The sequence below is a fragment of the Marmota marmota genome, unplaced genomic scaffold, assembly GCF_001458135.2.
Source record: "Marmota marmota marmota unplaced genomic scaffold, marMar, whole genome shotgun sequence".
In the NCBI taxonomy this organism is placed as follows: domain Eukaryota; kingdom Metazoa; phylum Chordata; class Mammalia; order Rodentia; family Sciuridae; genus Marmota; species Marmota marmota.
Window position 1 is genome coordinate 11,756,182 of NW_026000068.1, and position 19,660 is coordinate 11,775,841.

Below are 19,660 nucleotides of genomic sequence, written 5' to 3' on the forward strand. Positions count from 1 at the left end.
GTTTATATTGTATATTTCATTTTGAAAAGCTCATGTGCACACACCTCCCCTCTCCTGTTAGCTAGGACTGCCATAACTCAGTACCACACACTGGCTGATTCAAACAATAGAAATTTATTTTCTCACAGAAAAATTATTTTCTGGAGACTGAAAGTTCAAGACCAAGGTATGGACAAGGTTTGTTTCTTTTAAGACCTTTCCTTGGATTTTGTATGTGGTTATCTTCTCCTGTTCTGATCTCTTTCTATAAGGACACAGTTATATAGGATTAGAACTCACCCTAATGACTTAATTTTAACTTAATTACTTCTTTAAAGACCCTGACTAAAAATACAGTCACTTTCTGAGGTGCTATAGGTTAGGACTTTAGCATGCAAATTTGGGGAAAAACAAATCAGCCTACAACTCCTGATTGATTTTAATTATTTATTTTGGGGTAGATGAAAAATAGCCATGATTCCTGAAGACAACACTTAATTTTTTGTGTGTGACATTTTTAATTATACACCCTGCCATCAAATTAAAATGTCAGAACGTATCAAAAATTCCAAAAAAAACCAATTTCTTGTTTTTCTTCACAAACTTCACTTTTTGATTTCTACATTGTCTATCTCCTGTCAGGTGCCTAAAATGTTTATCATTAACCACCTCAATTAGTCAGTTTTTATATCTATCTTCGCAGAATTCATCCTTCCTAAACTGGTATCATTCTATTCCTTTTCTAGGTCCTGGTCATTTAACATGCAGACTGTTCCATTATTTCCTGACCCCCATTCCTGGCTTGATAGTGCTCTCATGCTGCAGATAGACTCATTAAAAGCATAGAAAGCAATTGGACTCAAAGCTTTCCTATCAGCTCTCCCCCTGGAGATGGCCCACATTCTCCTTACTTTATACCCCAAAGACATCTCGTTTTTGAGATGGCCTGCATTCTCCCTTAAATATATATTTGCTTTCCTAAATAAATCTGTGTCTCTGGAAAATGAAAAACAAGATACTTTACCCTCCTACCCTTGATCAAGCTTCTCAGGAGCTTCCAGTTTCCTTTCTCATCATCTCACGTTGTCACTTCTGAAACTTGCTCCCAGTCACCTGAAGTCACCCACCTCTGTTCTCACCCCTTCCCTTTTCCCTTCCCACCCCCACAGCCACAGTCTCCACATAGCTTTTCTGGTACTCACTTCTCAGTCCTGTACTGAATGTCTGAAAACGCTTAGAACAGCTCCAGGTCGTACCATGAATCTGAATGTGTAAGCCTGGGTGTCCAAGACTTGTTTCCGGGTAGCTTTTGCCAGTTGGTTGGACTCTCCTTTTCTTGAGTTCCTTACCCATCCCTCTTGTTTGCCAACCTTCACGTTTCTGCTGGTCCCTCATTTCTCCATCCAGTGGATTAGATGGCTACCCTTCAAGGTGGGATCATTTACACCCCATGTTATATTTTATGTTCACTCTCTGTATAAACAGCCGGTTACATGGGCAACATTCTGCAATCCCGTGCTTCCTTTAACAGAAGGAAGACAGGGTGAGAGAAGCTCCCTGCTTCCGTGCCCCTTACTTCTGCCGTGCTGCATCTTTCTGACAGATATGAGCTTCAGTTTGGAGGGAACAGTCACTGGGGAAACTTCCCACGTATCTTAACCAAAATTACTATATTCATTTTTAAGCTAAGTCTCTTCCCTTTTCATAGTGAACTTGTATTACACATATGGCGATTCATTTCCCTGACAGCTCTTTTTCTATTTTTTAATTAATTGCCCTTGCTTGCAGTCAGTATTTTTGGAAAGGGACTATGTAAAGTATTTAACAAAGGTTGTAGTAAATAAAATTTTAGAATATCAATTAATTAATGTTCTGTGGGTTGTCATTTTTGGTGCTTTTTTTGCCAACAAAAGAGGAGGTCCTCTATTTGGTAATAAAGTTTTCTTTTCCTACACAGAAAGCACTCTGTGCATATTTCTGCCTTTTGATTTGTTGTTCCTGGTTTAAATGCCCCATCTGAATCTCTCATAAGGCCATTTTATAGGGAAGCAACCTTGTGCTTTGCTTTTGGTCTTTTAAGAAGAACATGAGGCCTATGTGGGCCTGTAAATACCAAAATTCCATTTTGTGGTGTTTTGTGTTAGAGAGGCATTACAGTTTCTGAAGCCATTTCCTTTGAGTGCCGTGGGCATATCAAGTCATTTTTTTATAGTTGTCTTAAACTCATAAAGAAACTAGAGGTCTATGTTGTTTTTGCAGTATTTTTTCCTTTAGAATTTAAAAAATTTACTTTGTGGCAGAGCCTAGCACGTGTGAGGCACTGGGTTCTATCCTTAGCACTGCATAAAAAAACTAAACAAATAAAGACATGCTGTCTATCTACAACTATTAAAAAAAATTGTTGTTGTAAATGGACAGCATGCCTTTATTTCATTTGTTTATGAAGGATCGAACCCAGTGCCTCACACATGCTAGGCAAGTACTCTGCCAGTGAGCTACAGCCCCAGCCCCTACAAAAAGAAAATTAATGCAGGGAGGTAGGGATTACTGAGAAAGTAAAAACATCAACAATCCTCTTAGTAAAGCATTAAAACAACACAATGTCATAACATACGTGAATGTAGAGAATATTTCAGGTGACTCCAAAGCAAGATATGGTCCCTCAGTCTAGTTTGGAGAGCACACACTTCTGTGTGAATCTGTGAGAAGCAGAAGGACACAGACATGTGCCATGGCAGTAGAAGAGGCACACTCCAATCTTCACAGTGGATATTCTCCTTCAGAACCATCATGCAGTGTGAAACAAGAGGGAGAACATATGGAAGCTTTAAAACAGAGATTTAGAGTTTGTGTAGGCTAAGGAAACTATCCAGTTGCTGAAGAAAGACAGGAATGAGCTTTTAAGATATGCTTTACTAAAAATGCCTCTGCAAATCTCATGTAAGAATGTTTATTTTCACTTATGGCTGCTTCCTGGAAGAAGAAATGAAGACATGTTTTTAATATGTAGGGAGTGGCATTGTAGCACAGTGATGTAACCAGTTGGCTCTCAGACCACATTACATTTCTTTTCTCTATCAAGTCACATCAGGAGGCACTGTTTGTTGTATGTCTCAGAGAAGACCTCCCTCCAGATGTACACAAAGCCCAAGTTAGTGAGGCTGTCCAGAAATCCAGGCATGGGGAGGGCATCTGTCACTTCGCATTTCACGGAGTAAGGAAATTGCAGCCCTGCCTCACACAGGAGAGGCGAGACATCTGGTTTCCAGGGTACTGCAAGAATTTCCTTGAGCTCCAATTAGAGTCAGTGTGGTAGAATGTGCTTCACTACAGCTGGATATCCCACGTGGGAGATTCAACTGCAAGGCAGCACTCAGAAGCCAGCAGAGCTAGAAGAGAGGAGCCACACTCCATCTGGGCCGTGGGTTGGCACCATCAGAGCTACACAGTCCCTGTCTGTGTGTCTGTCCCTGTTGTTTCCCCCAGCTGCGTCTGAGTTATCTGTTGAACTGTTCTTTGATTTTGCTGCTGAGTGAATTGCTCAGCTGCCGTGTAAAGAGAGGTAGGGCCGGGGTTCTGGACTGTTAGCCTCAAATCCATTCTTCATTCGCCATGCCAAACGGAATTAAGCCAGTGGACACGCTGGACTCGCTTTCTCCTGTCAGCTCAGCCTACTGCAGTGGCGGGCAACCGGGCACCTGCAAGTACTGGATCCTCGACCTAGGTACACAAGCTTTCTGGCTATCAACCTGCTCTTATTTCTCTGCCTGTTTCTTTTCAGGTGGCCATTCAAGTGATTGACATGTGCTTTGAAACAGAAATGTTTCATCCTCTGACACTGAATTATGTTCCTGCTGACTACCTTGTGAAGGGGCTGAATGGGGATGGCTCGTGAGGGCCCCTAGAAATGTGATTAGAAACTGAGAACAGTGCGCTGCTCAGCCATTAGACCTTGCAAGGCATTTTTAATATCTGGGCACTACTTTTGATTATCTTTTATTCTTGTAAATTGCATGTAAACACTCTAATCTGTGCTACAAATTGCCTTCGTATGACTTTAGTTGGTTTTATCTCTGTTTCAGGTTGTATTTTATGTGGGTTGTTTGAGACTATATACGAAAACAGCAGTGTCCTGGTGTTGGTATTTAGATTATGTGGTTCTTTCTCATAAGAACTGCAGCCATATGATAAGATAATAAAAAGTTAGGGGAGAGGAATTCTCACAATACCACATTATATTTCAGGGGAGAATGTATGCTAGTTTTTGGCTTTGTCTACACAACTAAAGAAAGGAAAGGAATACATGATTCCTCCAAAGGTCACTTGAGAAGTAGATAAGCTTCACTTTGAAGAAAAGTCAGGAGAATACAAAGGAACCTACCTGGAAGAAGAATTAAGTGTGGATCCCCACAAAATTCTGCCCTACAATGCCTGGAGACAGCCAGCTTTCCATCAATGACCTCTGAATTCTACCCAGACCTTGTAACGAACAAAATAAGCTTCTCACAGACCATCACGTCCATATCAGTAGAGATGGTCTCTGCCAGAATTTCACTCATGGCCTAGTTCATTTTTAATATTTGCATTCACTTTCATGCCAGCAGCTATTCACAGGTACATTTTAGAAACGGGCAGCAGGATACAGAGAGCTAAGGGAAGCTGATGAGACTTTCTGGGCTCCTCCAACTCATTGTGACCACAGTAGAGAAAAAGGGGATTATTCAGGGCAGAGGGGAGACCCACCAGAGAAGGGAGCACATCAGAGTGGAAGGGGTCACAGAAATTGTGTGTTCAGCAACTGAAGGGGAAGTGACACTGCTTACCTCCATGTGAGATTTCATGGAATGCCAGAGAAAAATAACAAAATTATCTTTTAAGTTGTGGACTCTTCAGGAGGTAAGAATTGGCTCTGTGGGTATTGAATTTGTTGCTATGAATATATAGTTTCAATTATATTCTTGTTTTTCTGTTCACAAAACTATCAAGATATTTTTAAAAAGTCACTGATGGTAGTATTTTATCTAGTTATGTTAATTAATTACATTGTTCCAGAATGGTCTATACTGAGAGACGGTGACCTTGCTACCTGCAGGCCTATGAACTGGGCAGGTCCATCAGAGACACTAGGAACTCCTGTGATGGATAGATGAAAGTAGATGATGAATACGCTTCCTTAGTTGAAAATTATAACCAATATGCAGTGAAAAGAACAATCGGTTTTGTCAAAAGTCTGATGGAAAGACTCAGGCACTGATGAGCTCTGGATCTCCTCTAAATTACCTTCTCTTGATGAACTTCATCACATTTGTTTGCAAAATGGAAATAACAATAGCACATTCCCCCTTGAGGTATCATAAATATTCCCAAAGTTTAGACCACTTTGGCAAGTTGAGCAATTTATTGAAGAAGTGGTGGATCTTAAGATATGGCATGCTATCTATAGAGGGAATTTTGAATCCTAACAGTATTATAGTTCCTTCAGAAGTCCTATGGGGGGATATTATTAAATATGCTTTCTAAAATACTGGAGGATAATTGTGCTATTATGTTTTTTGGTTCCCTAGATACATTTATATTCTGATATTAGGAAACTCCATATGGTATTCTCCAAGTTCTCACTACAGAATTTTTAAGCTAACAGGTTTCAAAAGAAATAGATGACCTTTGGAATTTCCTATAGGGAAAAAAAATATATCACTTCATAGTAAAAAGATAGATGAGAGAAAACAAAACTATAGTTTGCCCCCATACCCCACCCTGAGGAAAGGGACTGCCTATCCTTTTCCAAACCCTATAGTAATTCCAAGGCAATTTTCAAATACTGTTATCAGAGTGATATTTTAATACATTCTGATTCTACCTATTAAATTGGTATGGACAGATATATATGCATCAGATTTGAAAAGGAAAAATGATTCTGGAAAGTATCCAAAAATAAATCCCAGAGTAATTTTGTAATGCCCATCAAATCATACAGAGTGATTGCAAAGCTTCCTACACCTGCAAATGATTCCAGGCTTCGCTGTTGGAAGATTCAGGGAAAGACCTTTTTCTGCTTCCTATGAGACATTCTCCTGTCCAAAAGTGAACCAGTTTTGCTTGGAGCAAACTGCACAGAAGCCTGTTTTATTTGCTGATGTTGCCATTGCCAATAACAACACAGCCATAAGGCAGAAGAGTTTAAGCAATTGTTACAAAAAGAAGCTAAGAGAAGGTAAAGTCAAGAAAACCTGTAAATTTTCTTTTAGGAGGTTTCCCATGGGAGAGCCATGGGAATGATAAGATAATAAGATAATGGAACAATTGAGTTGGTTCTCATTCTGAGATAACTGTACCCTTTTCTAGGTCAGGTAGATTCTGTTCCAGTACTGAAGAGGTTCTCTGACTGCAGCTAAAGAAATACTTAATGTAGTGACCCTCCCTCCCTAGCAGTGAACAGGTCACATACTAGTGTACTGTATGCTTTACAATTCTTGAATTCTCTTAAAGTTCTTTTTTTTTTTTTTTTTTTTTTTTTGTAATATGATTTGGTAGTACAGATTCTCACCAATGCATTTTCTGTTTTTATAAATTTAAGCACAACATTACATAGAGTAATTATGAGATCATGAAATTTCTTTGCTGAAACATATAATATGAACCTGTTCTGTGAAGGTATCCAGGTACCTTAATAGCACTGCCTTGTTCAAATTAATGATGCCTATGCATAGGATATTTACTTTCTTGTGAACAAACAAAAACCATAGAAGAACTTCTTATGGTATTACGTTGTTTCAGCTATGAAGACTGTTTCTGGCAAGTTACTATGCAAACTATATTCTGTCTCAAATCTCCCCCCACCCTTTATTTAAGATAGGATGTGTAATATTACATAGTGGGAATAGTATATACTGTGGAAACTGGAACACCAGTGTTTTTGTCAATACTCACCCCCTCCCATGTGACCTTGGATAAGTCCTTTTTAGTCACTCAGAACTGCAGTTTCCTCATTTGCCCTCCCTGCATTTTTTAAATATATCTGTTTACTCACTTTTATAGAAAAGAGTTACATACTGAATGTGTATATGTTGCTAGCCAAAAAGCTAAGAAAGTTTATTTAGTGTTATATCTTATTTTAGAGTGAATATAGAAATTTGCAATACTAAAACTTTCTTCAGTCTATACTAAAAATCAACTGAAAGCTTCCCACAAAGTTTCCTAGAATCCCAAAGTTTCCAAGGTTGAGAGCTGTTGAACAAAATGACCTTGCTTAGTTCTGGAATTTTGTCCTCTCTCTAGACAAGGAGCAGACTTCCTCCTCTTGAGCTACAGTCTCTCTTTGGTATGTACTTTCTCTGAGTATATCTCTTCAGCTGTATTTCAGGGGAAACACAAATTTATGGCTTTTCATTTTGAAGAATTTCCTCCAGGTGCTCAAAGTTGGCCTCTGGGGTGAGTGAGCAAGTCTATAAACACAGCCGAGTCTGTGGGGAGTATGGAGTAATGAGCCATGGAATCAATCCAGGGAGACAGCCCTGATTTCCTCTTCCTGTCTGGCAAGAATAGTGGTGGGGGCCTGGCAGCCAGAGCCCAGATGCTTCAGTTAACATTTTGCAGTTCTCACATAAAATATTACAAACATGAACAAAGCATATCATGCTCAAGGTATCTAATTTCTCTGAAACTGTATGTGCTATGTGTAACAACTAGAAAAGTCACAGATGTGGAGCAGCAGAAGGGAAAATAGCATCCATAGGCAACCACTGATAATGTTTGAACACATTTTCTTCTAAATCTTTTTATGTAAAATGATACCTTCTTCTATTGATATTTTTAATATTTAACAATAAGAACTAATCTCAATTATATCCATTGTCCAATTTTTTAGACAGGCAGTTGGAAAATGTTTCAATCATTACATCTTCTTGAAATTAATTGTTTATACTGTAGGGAAAACGGACCCATACCAATCAGCATAAAAACACTAGTTATTCTTATGTCTAAGGATACAGCCATTGAAAAACTTCTGAGATAAAGTATATTAGCCCTGAGGCTAATTCCCTTTCCTCTTGTAAGTCTTAAAGCTAATGGATTATTGTAAGAAGTGGCCCAAGGGCCCAGAGGCACGTGAAGTTGAATAAGAGACTCTAATAACAAGAAGGATATGTGCTGTGCTTATTATGATGAAGCAAAAATTGAATGTTTTTCCCTTTGTCTCTCTCCAACTAAAAGGAAAGACAGGGTACAGTGCCCGCCCCAGTCATTCCCACCCCTTTCCCCAAGCAGAGGCTGTTGTTACTTCCTGCTCGCTTGCCTCCCAGTCCCTGGCAGTGCCTCTTTATCACATGGAGCACTAATTAAAGCCAAGGACAGGGTTGAGCATTAATTGGGGTTCTCGCTGAGGCCTTCTCTTCATCCGCTTTGTTCCCAAGTCTGCTTTGTTTCTGCCTGGAACAACTCCAGGCCTCCCTCCCTCCTTCCCTTCTCCCTGGCTATGGAGGGGCTTGAGTAATATCAGGGAGCATGGATAGCTTCTCCACAGGATGGCTTACTGACGGGAGGTGTGGGTGATTCTTAGAAAGCTGCCTCTTCCTGAGACAGGGCATGGTATGCAGATAGAGCTGTCAGCCCCCAGGGGGGATACAAACTCCAGAAGCAGGGTTCAAACCCTCTTCTTTTTGTCCTCTGGCTTTTGTTGTTGTTTTAGTATATGAAATCTGTAAAAGTGGGGGCAGTCCTCAAGAAACTACAAAATGGTGATTTAAAAAATAAAATCCAGTGCCATTCAGAACTCAGAGGGTAGAGGTGGGGGCATGATGTCTTAAAATCAAACTAGATAAAGTTATAGAATTGCAGCCCTTAATACTTTGTGTGTTGGGAGTAGATTGTGATATTGGGCATTTTACCTCTTGGAATCTGTGATTGACATTTTAATGCTGTTTTTTTTCATGAGCTCATTATGCTTTAGTTGGAGCAACATTTTGCTTTTCTTAAATCATTACTAAAATCTGATGGTAAAAGGAATTCCCAATTGGTTTGGGCTTTTTTGTTTCTTGGTTTTTGAAATAAACAACCAGGGACTCTAAAATATAATGTACCTAGATATTTGCTTTGTGGTTTGGGATAATCATCTGGTTCCTCATTCTACACAGCTGTAACTCTTTCTAAATTAATATTCCATCCCTAGAGACTCTGAAACTGTAGCTAACCTGCCCTGCCCCGTGGAGAACGTGGAGAGTGATAGAGCTTGGCAGGCTTGTTGCAGAACATTCCAGGGCCATTTTGTTCCTTTCTTAAAGCTGTATAAAAATGAGTATATTGTTATGTGGCTCTGTGACAACATTTATGAGTTTTCAAGGCTCATAGCATGTTTTGGTTATGTGTGTCCTTACATAATTCATAAAGAATGATAATAAATTTATATATGAATGAAGTCCATTACCACCTGAAATAAATCAATCACATAGTTTAAACCACTAACTGCACAATATTCTTTTAAACCATTTGGTACCAGAAGGTCTTTGCATGTCCCTGGCTTCACTCTACGGATAGCCCCACAAAACATTGTTATTTTCCTCTTTAATAAGGCAGCCTGAGTGATTTCATTTTTCATCAAGAAAGACCTGAAAGCATAAATGTCCATTGTGAAGAATACAGTTGCTAGTGTAAACCTTCAGTTTAGATTAGATCTTTCAGTTCTAACACTTTGTGTTGAATATCAGGAACTATTATGCCAATGAGTGAAATATTTATGGTCTTGACAGTGTTGTTAGGACCTCTGAAAGACATATCAGATGAATAGAATGATTTGTGAATGCCATGTGATTGCCTGTCTTCCCCCCAGCCCTGCCCCGAAATTAACTTTTTGTTCTTATAAATGATGGTTGTCTATTCAGGTTCATGATAAATACTGCATTGCAATGGGGATAACTTCCCAAACAGAGAGGTTGGGAATCAAGGACCCATTATTTTATAACAGCACCTCATTATCCTAAGTCAGCAGTATACTGAATACTAAATAATCTGTTAAACACACTGAGTTTAAAAAAAAAAAAATCTTCATTATGTAAGTAATATTAATCTTAAGTAAATTTCTGAAAACAACAGCCATTTGACTTTTTGGGAACACAGAAGATCTCAACATCAGAAAAAGCCAAATAAATAGAGGAGCATTCAGAAGCATTCCTGGTTTCAGAGCACAGACTTGGTGCTGCAGGATATTGCACTGGAGGATGTCACTCACTGCCTGTGTGGCAGTGCCTGGGTGGACATGGGGTTCATTCCACATAGTGACCTCGCCTGCAGAGCCTCCCCAGAAAGGCTCTTGCCCCAACCCCGGCAGAGCAGCCCAGGCATGGTGCCATCACAGGCCTCTGCTTTCAGTGAAGCCAGCCTGATTGCAGTGTCAGAAGTAGAGCCCCTGGGTTTTCCGAGTGGCCAAAGGGGCTCACCTGCTGTTTCAGAGACACTTTTCATCCTCCCAGTTCACCGCCCCAGTGCTAATGACCATGCAGATTGCACAGAGGAGTGTGGACCAGGTTGAGCGGGCTGGCAAAAGTTGTTAGAAATTACTTCAGTGTGCAGGATTTGTCTCTTTCTGGTCTCATTTTTATAGGGGGAAAATGGTGAAAAGGAGCATCTTTCTTTCACTCATCCAACAAGGCTATCTTGAATTGTCTGCTTTTTGTCCTTGCATAAAAGTTAGGAAAGAGTCCAGACCCCTTCCCATTGATTGCTGGCAAGATAGTTCCTTGGATTTTTTTCCCTTTGTGATAACTCAGATTCTTGGTTGCAACAAAGGCCTGCTGTTCATCCTCCACCATATATATATATATATATATATATATATATATATATATATATATATATTTGTCCAGAGTAGGAAAGGATTGCATTAAAAAATGAGGCCGATATAAAAGTAGGATTTAAAAAGAAGAAAACTTTTTACAACTTGGTTGTTCTTAGAACAGTGTGATTTTGAACAATGTTTGGATATCTGCTAGGCAAACCATGAGCCCATGGGTCACCCTGTCCCACCTTTGGAAGGAGCTCTGAGAGTGGCAGCAGGACAGATGCTTTACCAGCCCTATGAGGAAGGCATCATGTCAGCCTTCCATCTCTGCCAGGGGCCAGTGGACATAGGAGCCCAAGAGTCTGGAGGAGGCACAGATGCTTCCCTTAGACTCTGATGTTTGTTTTGGCCTCTTGTCACTGCAGCTGCCTTCTCAAGCTCATCATTCCCTGGAAGCCAACAGCCTGGTCCTAAGCTGTGTACTGACTGCAGATCCTCTGGTACCTGGGGATTTCCGATCCATGCATTCATCAGATTCTGAGGTGTTTTTAAATTTTGGCTTTGGCAATATGTGAGATCCTGTTCATATGACTTGCCAAACAGAGGATTATGCCATCTGCTTAATTTTTATTTAATTTCCTCATGTTTCTTTATTGGAAATTTTGGTGGTAAAAAATAAAGACCTGAAAAATGAAATGGTCTCCTGACTAGAAATGCTGATAGTTAACATCCCCCTTACAGCGTTGCATTTGTTGCCATAGCAGACTATTCCAGTGCTTATATGTTTTAAGTGTTTTCAGAAAGGACACATTTGGAGGTCCGTAAGAGTCCGCAGAGCACATATGCATGTGCCTTCCATTGCACATTGTTGGGTCGGTGGACACGAGGCACCTTGGATCTCTAGCACTCCTGGTGTTCGATGTGGATGTGACTTGGTTTAGTAAGACCAGAGTGCACACTGTGATGAGTGTGCCTGCCTGTGTTCTTATGCATTCTTGCTTTTAGTCTTTTAGACAGAGCAGTTGTTTTCCACTGAGTTAGTTTTCATTGATGCCATTGACTATGTTGGGTTCTGGCATTCAGGACCACCCCTGGGGTGGCTGCTGGTGACCCCTCCCATGTGACTGTGTGGGAGGGGGCTACCCAGGGAACAGTGAATGTGTTGGTCATTTATGTGCATTTTCTCAGGCAACAGAGACCATGTGTTCTTCATTATAGCATAAGTCTGGCAATGCTGTGCTGGGCCTCTGGTTGAATCTAAGGATTATTTTTTAAAAAACTTTGGGAATTTGCCTTTTTCCTCTGTGTTTTCTGTTTTTGCTTCACATTGGAAAGTGGATACTTTTTTTTTTTTTTTTTTGCATTAAGGTCCCACTCCCATCTAAACTGAAATATGTAAAATTTGCTTTTAAAAACTTTTCTTGCCACACTTTTAGTTATTACTGTTCCCCAGACTTGTGCTCAGTGCCTCTGCACAGCTTTGGGCATTTTGAGAGATTATTTCCTGTGCTGACAGAAAAACAGTATGACACTTGCAGCCCAGACTAAAGCCCAGGAACCTGGGAGTGTACAAAGAGGCAAGGGACTCATTGGGCACTCAGGGTCTGTCTGTGTCTGCCATCTCTAGCCTGATGGACCCTCACTGCTGGGGGACAAATTAAGACTTCGTAGTGTTCACAGAGAAGGAGTGAGATGTAAGGGCTCAGGAAAATAGAGGACAATCGAAGTTTTCAGATCCTTACTCACAAATAGAGCATAGATTTTACTTTGGAGAAATATCATAAAAATACTTGCTTCTATTTTCTGAACTACCAGAAGTATAACGGCATTACTGACCAAGTCAGTTTCTTCTTCATTACTGTTTCCCTCATAATCATAAATTAATATTCATGGTCTGAGACAGCTATAATCATTATGTAAAATGAAGACAAGACATCCTCCCTGAAAGATGCATCTGGAAGACTGACTTACCGATTATATCACTTTTTAACATGATCTGCAAAAATTCCTATAGTGCCCATTCTTTTTTTATTGGGGGAAAAAAAAGTTTCTTGATTCCAAAAACAGGAATTAAAATCCAGTTTGAAAAGTAGAGAGATGACAGCCCTTTACTCAGAAATTTTGCTCTATTCAGTCACAAGCTAACAACTTATTTGTTCTTCTCTTCCTAAGTAATTTCCAGCCTAGTTTCCCTGTATACATTACTACCTCCCTGGTATGGAAGAACAACTTCCTGAATGAAAACTGGATTTGCTTAATTGAATTCTTGGTAAGACAGAGGTTTGAGAAACTGCTGCTGAACAGCTACACCTGATGAAACTCTACCCAGCCTGTTCTCAGATACTCTGATATAATCATTTTTAGGCTCCAGAAGCAGTTGACCCAAAGTGTACATGAATTATCTTTCTTGAGCACATAGAGCAGTAACTGCTAAACATTTCTTTTGGTCTTGCATCTAGAATTGGAAATTTAGCCCTTTGCTTTGGGAATTTGCCTCTGAGTCATGCTTATCTTGGCTGGAGTTTTTATCAAGACATCATTTGCATTGTTCATTTGGCACATATATTTGAACACTCAAAATGGACACAAAGATGGGAATAACTTGAAGACTCACTAACATAATTTGGGGGAACTGTGTGGAGGAGAACTTGAAAAGTGAGACACTTGTTTACTGGAAAGTCTCCCAGTGTCAAAAGGCATATGTCTGTGTGCTGGCACTGCCTCATCAGACACCATGCGACTGTCAGCACCAGTGCTGTGTGTGTGCTCCTGCCTGACATCCCGTGAGTGAGGGATGCCTGTCATAGCAGATGCACAGGACCCCAGTGAAGCTTCTAACACCAGCCATACAAAGATTCAGGCCTTTGAGTCCCAGCTGTTCTTGCCTTCCACTCTGGACTGGTGGGTACTAGTATTCCTTAGGGATCTTCCTACCATTCTTCCTTGTCTCACTCTTCCTTGCTGGTTAAAACTTTTTTATGAAAAAAAAAAGTATTATTTCATATCTGCATTAGACTATAGGTTTACCGAAGACTATTTCATGCCTTCCCTGCTCCCCAGCCTCCTGATTAAGCCAGGGAATCACTATCATTGTACACATGAAGAAACTAAAGCAAAAGAAGGCCATTGACTTTCAAGATACCTGTATGCAGCAGGTCCAGGGTGGGACTGGAACCCCAGGGCTTGCCTGCTGTTCATCTGTGAAGTGCCCTTAGCAAGTACTTGTAGAATTCCTGCGTATACCAGTCAGGCCTCAATCCCAGATACACTGTATGAGCAAAGCTGCACAAGTCTCTACCCTCCTAGAGCACGTGTGCTATCAAGACAGTGAAACCAAAGAAATGCAGATTTGGGTGAAACATTTTCAAATTCAAGGGCTGGAGTCTTTAACTGTTTAACAGTGCACTTAGCCACACAGATTACTCTAGAACATTTTGGGGCATCTTTAGGACTATCTACCATTGTGAAAATGAAAGGGTTAAATGAAACGTGATCCTCCTTAGCCTGCAACTAGCAGGATATGGTCCTTTTTTCTTTTTTTTTTTTTCTTAAATTTAAAAAAAAAAAAATAAGTGCTTTTATTAATCACAGATGTCCAGACTTACAGACTGGGAGTAGAAAGAGATTTCTCTTCTCCCAATAGTTCTGGCACTGTGTGTGTTCACATGGCGAAATCCTTTCCTGTGTGGGGCTTGGGGTCAGCACTCTGCTTCTCCCCATTTCTTTAGCTTTTTTCCTTTTTTTAAAGAAGAAAATCTGGCATGGACTTTGCATGAACTCTGACTTCAGTAAAGAAGCTGTCCATGTGAGGATTTTTCCTCTGAATATCAGAAGAGAAAAACTTTAATTAATTAACTCTCCTGGGGCTCCATGATTTTTTCAGTGCACACCTGACCATTTTTTAGGCAGATAGTATCTCTTTATGCTGAAGTCTGCTTTGTTCTCTTAATATGGGACGAATTATCTTTAAAATGAAATGAAGTAATTTAAGTTGTTTCATTCATCCATTTTTAGTATTTCCCAGACACCATGCCAGGCCTGTGATTACAAACCTGATTCCTATAGACAGGGAACTCTGATTTATATACAGGCAGTGTTCCCAGGTTCTACACAATCACCAGCAAGGTTGGGTACCTCAGCCATCCCTCATTTGTAAATAACACATTACCACTTATAATAAAGCCAGTCCATTCCCGTTGTTTCCTCTAGTCCAGTTACAACCTCATGAGGTGGGAAAACAGGAGTGCCACGGCATCAGCTGGGTTCACAGCTGTCCATTACAAGAGCCTGGCTCAGACGCAGGCCCCCTGCAGAGCACAGGGTCCTTTGTGACAGCCCTCATTCTCCTTTGGATGCTGAGTCCATGGGTTCAAAAGCCCACTCTCAAACCATGTGTGGCATGGGCTGAAGGCCTTCTCTGCAGACAAGAAAGCTCATGATGGGTAGGAAAGCAGAATTTGAGCGTTGACTTTCTCCTGCAGAGGTTGACCTTGATGGGAAGGCCAAAGTCAAGCGAATAAGAGTGGGAAATGAACAAATGGATGAGTCTCCCATGGTGACTCCTCCGCCCCTGCACAACGCCTCCCTGATGGGTACTGTTGATGTGCGCCTAGCCTGGGCTCTGCCGTGTGAGAGAGCATTACAAAGCATGCAAGGGTGAGCGCCAGGCTCTGGAGGGTAGCCTTGGTCTGCTCTGATTGTCATCTGAGAAGTCAATAACTCACAAACTCAGGAACTGGATTAAAATTAGGTGCCTTTTATAGTTCATCACAAAACTGATCAGGATATACCACTAACTCAAGACATCATTGTTCAGAGTGATCGACTGACATTGTCAAGATGGTATGCTTGGGCTGGATAAAGAGAAACAGTCAAACAGCCTGTAGCTGATTCATTTGTCCGTCCCTCCCCCCATTTGTCATCAGGGGTATGCAAGGCAGTCTGCTGGCAGCTTAGCATGTAGCTGTTAAACAGACCAGACATGGCACCCACCCACACAAGCCTGGAGTCTGTTCTTGGTCCACCTCCCATCCTGACAGTTACTCAGCTAGACAAAAAGTGTCACAAGCTGGTAATATAAGGTTCTGATCATAGGATTCTTCTCCTGAGGATCACTCTTGACCTGCCTGTCCACAATTGGATCTTGAGCAGATAGGAGGAAGGGAGTACACGCCTCAGTGTTTACCAGGCAGCGGACACTTGGGCCCCCATACACACAGCATTGGAACCTCTTCTGAGAAAGACAACTGTGTGCAATCAGTAACTTAAGACATTTTCAAGGAGACTGAGAACTTAAAACTCTAGGGTTTTTGTGAGATTTATGCTTATCTTGTGTCCAGTAACATTGGAGACTTTTATATCCACTAGAGATATCATTAGGGCATGTGATTTAATTCAAAATTTGCAATAGTGAAGTTGATCTGGTGGGCAAAGTCTGTTCTTCAAGTAACTAAAATTAATAGCAGATACTTTTTTCATTCTATTAATGATTCTTTTGTTTAAATAATTGTTAAGCCTTTAAGCTTAATATTTATGCCAGTGAAGAGCAGATACTTAGGCTGTTATAGTCCACTGATTTAGGCAAAAGGAATTTCTATAATGAAAAGAAAAACAATTTATTGGTTTACCAGTATCCAGAAGGACAAAGAATTGAACATTATTGTTATAGAGAGAGCAGTTGTTATTTGTCTATTTACAGTTATTTTGGAGGGTTTTTTTTTTTTCCATTACTGATCACCAAAATGATGACTAATATATCAGGGTTACAGAGAATATCTGCTAATCTTAGAAGTGAAGACATTTTCTCTCTACATTTTCAGACTTCTGTAACAAAATGGTTTTCAAAGTGAAATTTGAAAAGTAACAAAATTTCTTTGATCATAATGGCTGCTAGCACTGCCAGCATTTTTCTAAACCCTGTGCATACCAGTGAAATGAAATGGTGTCATTTTGGCAAGACTTGGTAAAGAGAGGGCTGTTTATTCCCCTCACCCAGTGGTGTTCGCCCCATTGCATCCATCTGTGGCACTGATGAGTTGGACAGTGTTGGTCCACTGGCTATAGGATGGACTGTTCAGGCCACAGCCAGGAAAGCAGGAACCTGCTGCCCAAGGAGCAAAGAATCAAGCCTGTGCAGCTGAGCCCAACAGAGACACTGGGAAATGATGTATCTAATTTCTTTCTGGTTTTGAACCAGCCACTTTCCCAGGCAAGGCAAAAATGCCCTGAGAATGATCCTTGTAAACCCATCTGGGTTCCACACAGCATTATTAATTGATTGCAGTTGATCCCGGCATGGTGCAGAGGCCCACAGGACCCGCTGGGGAGTAGAGACGTCTGCATCCCTGCCTAACCACACACTCTCTTCCAAAACCTCTCTGTCACTTCTTTGTAACCCTGCAAACCCAGGTGGACAAAGCGGTCTGGTCAGAATTCCTGGTAGGCATCTTCTTTTTACTTGGGGTTCATAATACGTGCAGTATTACTCCCATGCCAAGCCCGCCAAATTTTCATGTTTAGGCTCAAAAGAATCTGTGAACTTGATTTTCTGGGTTAGGTGGATTCTTCATTATTTCTGATAAGCAAGAATTCTCCTTCTGAACATGAAGACCCACCTTTGACTTAGTTTTATTAAAGTGGGCCTTGGTCTTTTTTTGTCCCTCCCCCAGTTCATCTCAGGCACAGTGGGGATTCCTCCTCATCTGTTTCAGCCCATCTAGGATGTCTCCCAGCCTCTGCCTGTGTGTCACCTTCATAGTTTGTCTTGTGCAGTTGTTCAGCTTAGAGGGTACCTGTCAAAGAAGTTACTGTCCTGAAGATATGAGCCATGGACCAGCTCACTGTTTGTGCAGGCTGGTGACTCCTGCACAACGTATCTTCTGGCATGTGGCTTTTCCAGAAACCCCCCTTTCTTTGTCCTTCCTGTTGTCACTACACGATGTGCCAGGCATTGTGTGAGTCCCTGGGTAGACACCAGGTAACAGGACAGACGAGGACGCTGCCCTTGTAGAACTTACTGTCTGACCTCACTGAGTGCCTCTGGCCCAGCTTTGTCAGATGCCCCTCCCCCACGGGGCCTTCCTTGATTCCTCCTCCTGGTATTGATGGGGTTTGCAACTGGCCTAGAGCACTTAATAATTACACGATCCAGAAAACACTATGCGGCAGGGTCCTTAGCTAAAGAAACTCCAACCAAGGCCGAGCTAAGGCCTCGGTTCTGAAATCTGTTATCTACCCCAGGTCAGCACAGTGTCAGTGCTTTAAAAAATGTTCGTTGAATAATGTATCTTCTGGCATGTGGCTTTTCCAGAAACCCCCCTTTCTTTGTCCTTCCTGTTGTCACTACACCTAGAGCCCTGAGCTGGGGGCTGTGTTGGCCTCCTTTGCCCTTTGTTCTAAGTAAATACCTGAGCAGGTGCTGAGGAAGGTTTGGCTTCATGGTATTATCCCTCCTGCCTTTCCAGACCCTACCAAAGGAAAATGGTCTAATGTGGAAATGTTTTAATAACTGTCATTAAAAATGTTAAATATGCATGAAAAATACACACATCGTGTGTGTGTGTGTGTGTGTGTGTGTGCATGTGCATAGGCAGGGGAGAATATTATTACTTCTTAACAGATATTGATTAGTTTTGAAACAAAATCTGCCTTGAAGAAAAATCTAGCTTTTTAAGAATGAGTGATTTTGCTTCAAATGCATCACCTGTTTATGGAAGATTATAACCTATACCAGCCTGTGTCTTGGGCCAGGGTAGAACAGGACAGCAATTAGACAGGCATTGGCTGTCTAGGCAAGTGTCTGGGGTTCTTAGTGGGAAGCGCTCTTGACTCTACATGTAATCGCAGTGTTGGCAGGGATTAGTTCTCTTGCTTTTAACTACAGCAAGTAATGGTCTCTACCTCAGAGGTGAAGACGGCTAATATAGGTGTATGTATAAAAGAATATTTTCAAAGATTAGCTTTAATATGCTTTTAAGACTTCAAAAGATTTAGGAAAATAACAAACACAGTGAGCTATGGCCATGCTTACCATTCCATTTCCTGAAGTGAAGCATTTTATTCCACATCACTGTTGCTCAGGAAGAGGCTGCAAGGTGTTCACTGTCCCTGGTTTTCAAGTTGAAAAGTAATGCCTAACTTCATGGACTCGCTGAATGTCTGCTGTTACCCAAATCTTTTTTTTTTTCGATTTGAAAACTCATCAACCCAAAGTTGGCTATGTTTAATTTTTTAGTTCCAGTGAAAAGCTTAACTTGGATATATTTTCTATAGAGTTTTGGTTAGCCGAGGGGGCTTCTCCTTCCTCCATTCAACTTTCAGATGTGTTGCTGTTTTGTTGATATTTGCCAGTATTCACCCAAACACATGAGATAACTTTTGTGGAGGCAGCTGGTGAAGACACCCACCGGTGTGGTCTGTCTCTGAGCCAGAGGCCCTGGGCTGGCTCTTTAGGAAACTGACCTGCTGTTTCTTTGCCATAGTCACCAAATTTAACCTCAACACAGGCCTATTTAGATGTGTGCTGCTTGTCAGTCTGACCAGAGCAAAACTCTATAATCATATGATATACTGTAATCATATATGTATATACTTTTATTCACTGGCAGTAAGACCAACTATTACATTTCTTTGACAGAATGAGTTTACAGTTAGTAAGTTAGTAATTATGTAGCTAAAAACTTTTTTAAAATTTTTTTTGTATCTTTTTTCTTGGATTTTGTTAATCAAGAAAATAGATGAAAATCCTTCTTAAAGTCTGCCCAGCAGTGTATGTGATATTTTACCCAATTGATTTTTCTTGTTGTTGTTGAGACCAACAGCACTCTACTGCTGAGCCACATCCCCAGACCTTTTAATTTTCTTTATTTTGAGACAGAGTCTCACTAAGCTGCCAAGGCTGTTCTCAAACTT

At 40.8% G+C, this 19,660-nt stretch overlaps 1 protein-coding gene across 1 annotated transcript in view; it reads left to right on the forward strand.

The window, feature by feature from the left end:
• Positions 1 to 19,660, forward strand: part of Trio (trio Rho guanine nucleotide exchange factor) — a 207,447-nt gene that overhangs the window by 143,807 nt on the left and 43,980 nt on the right.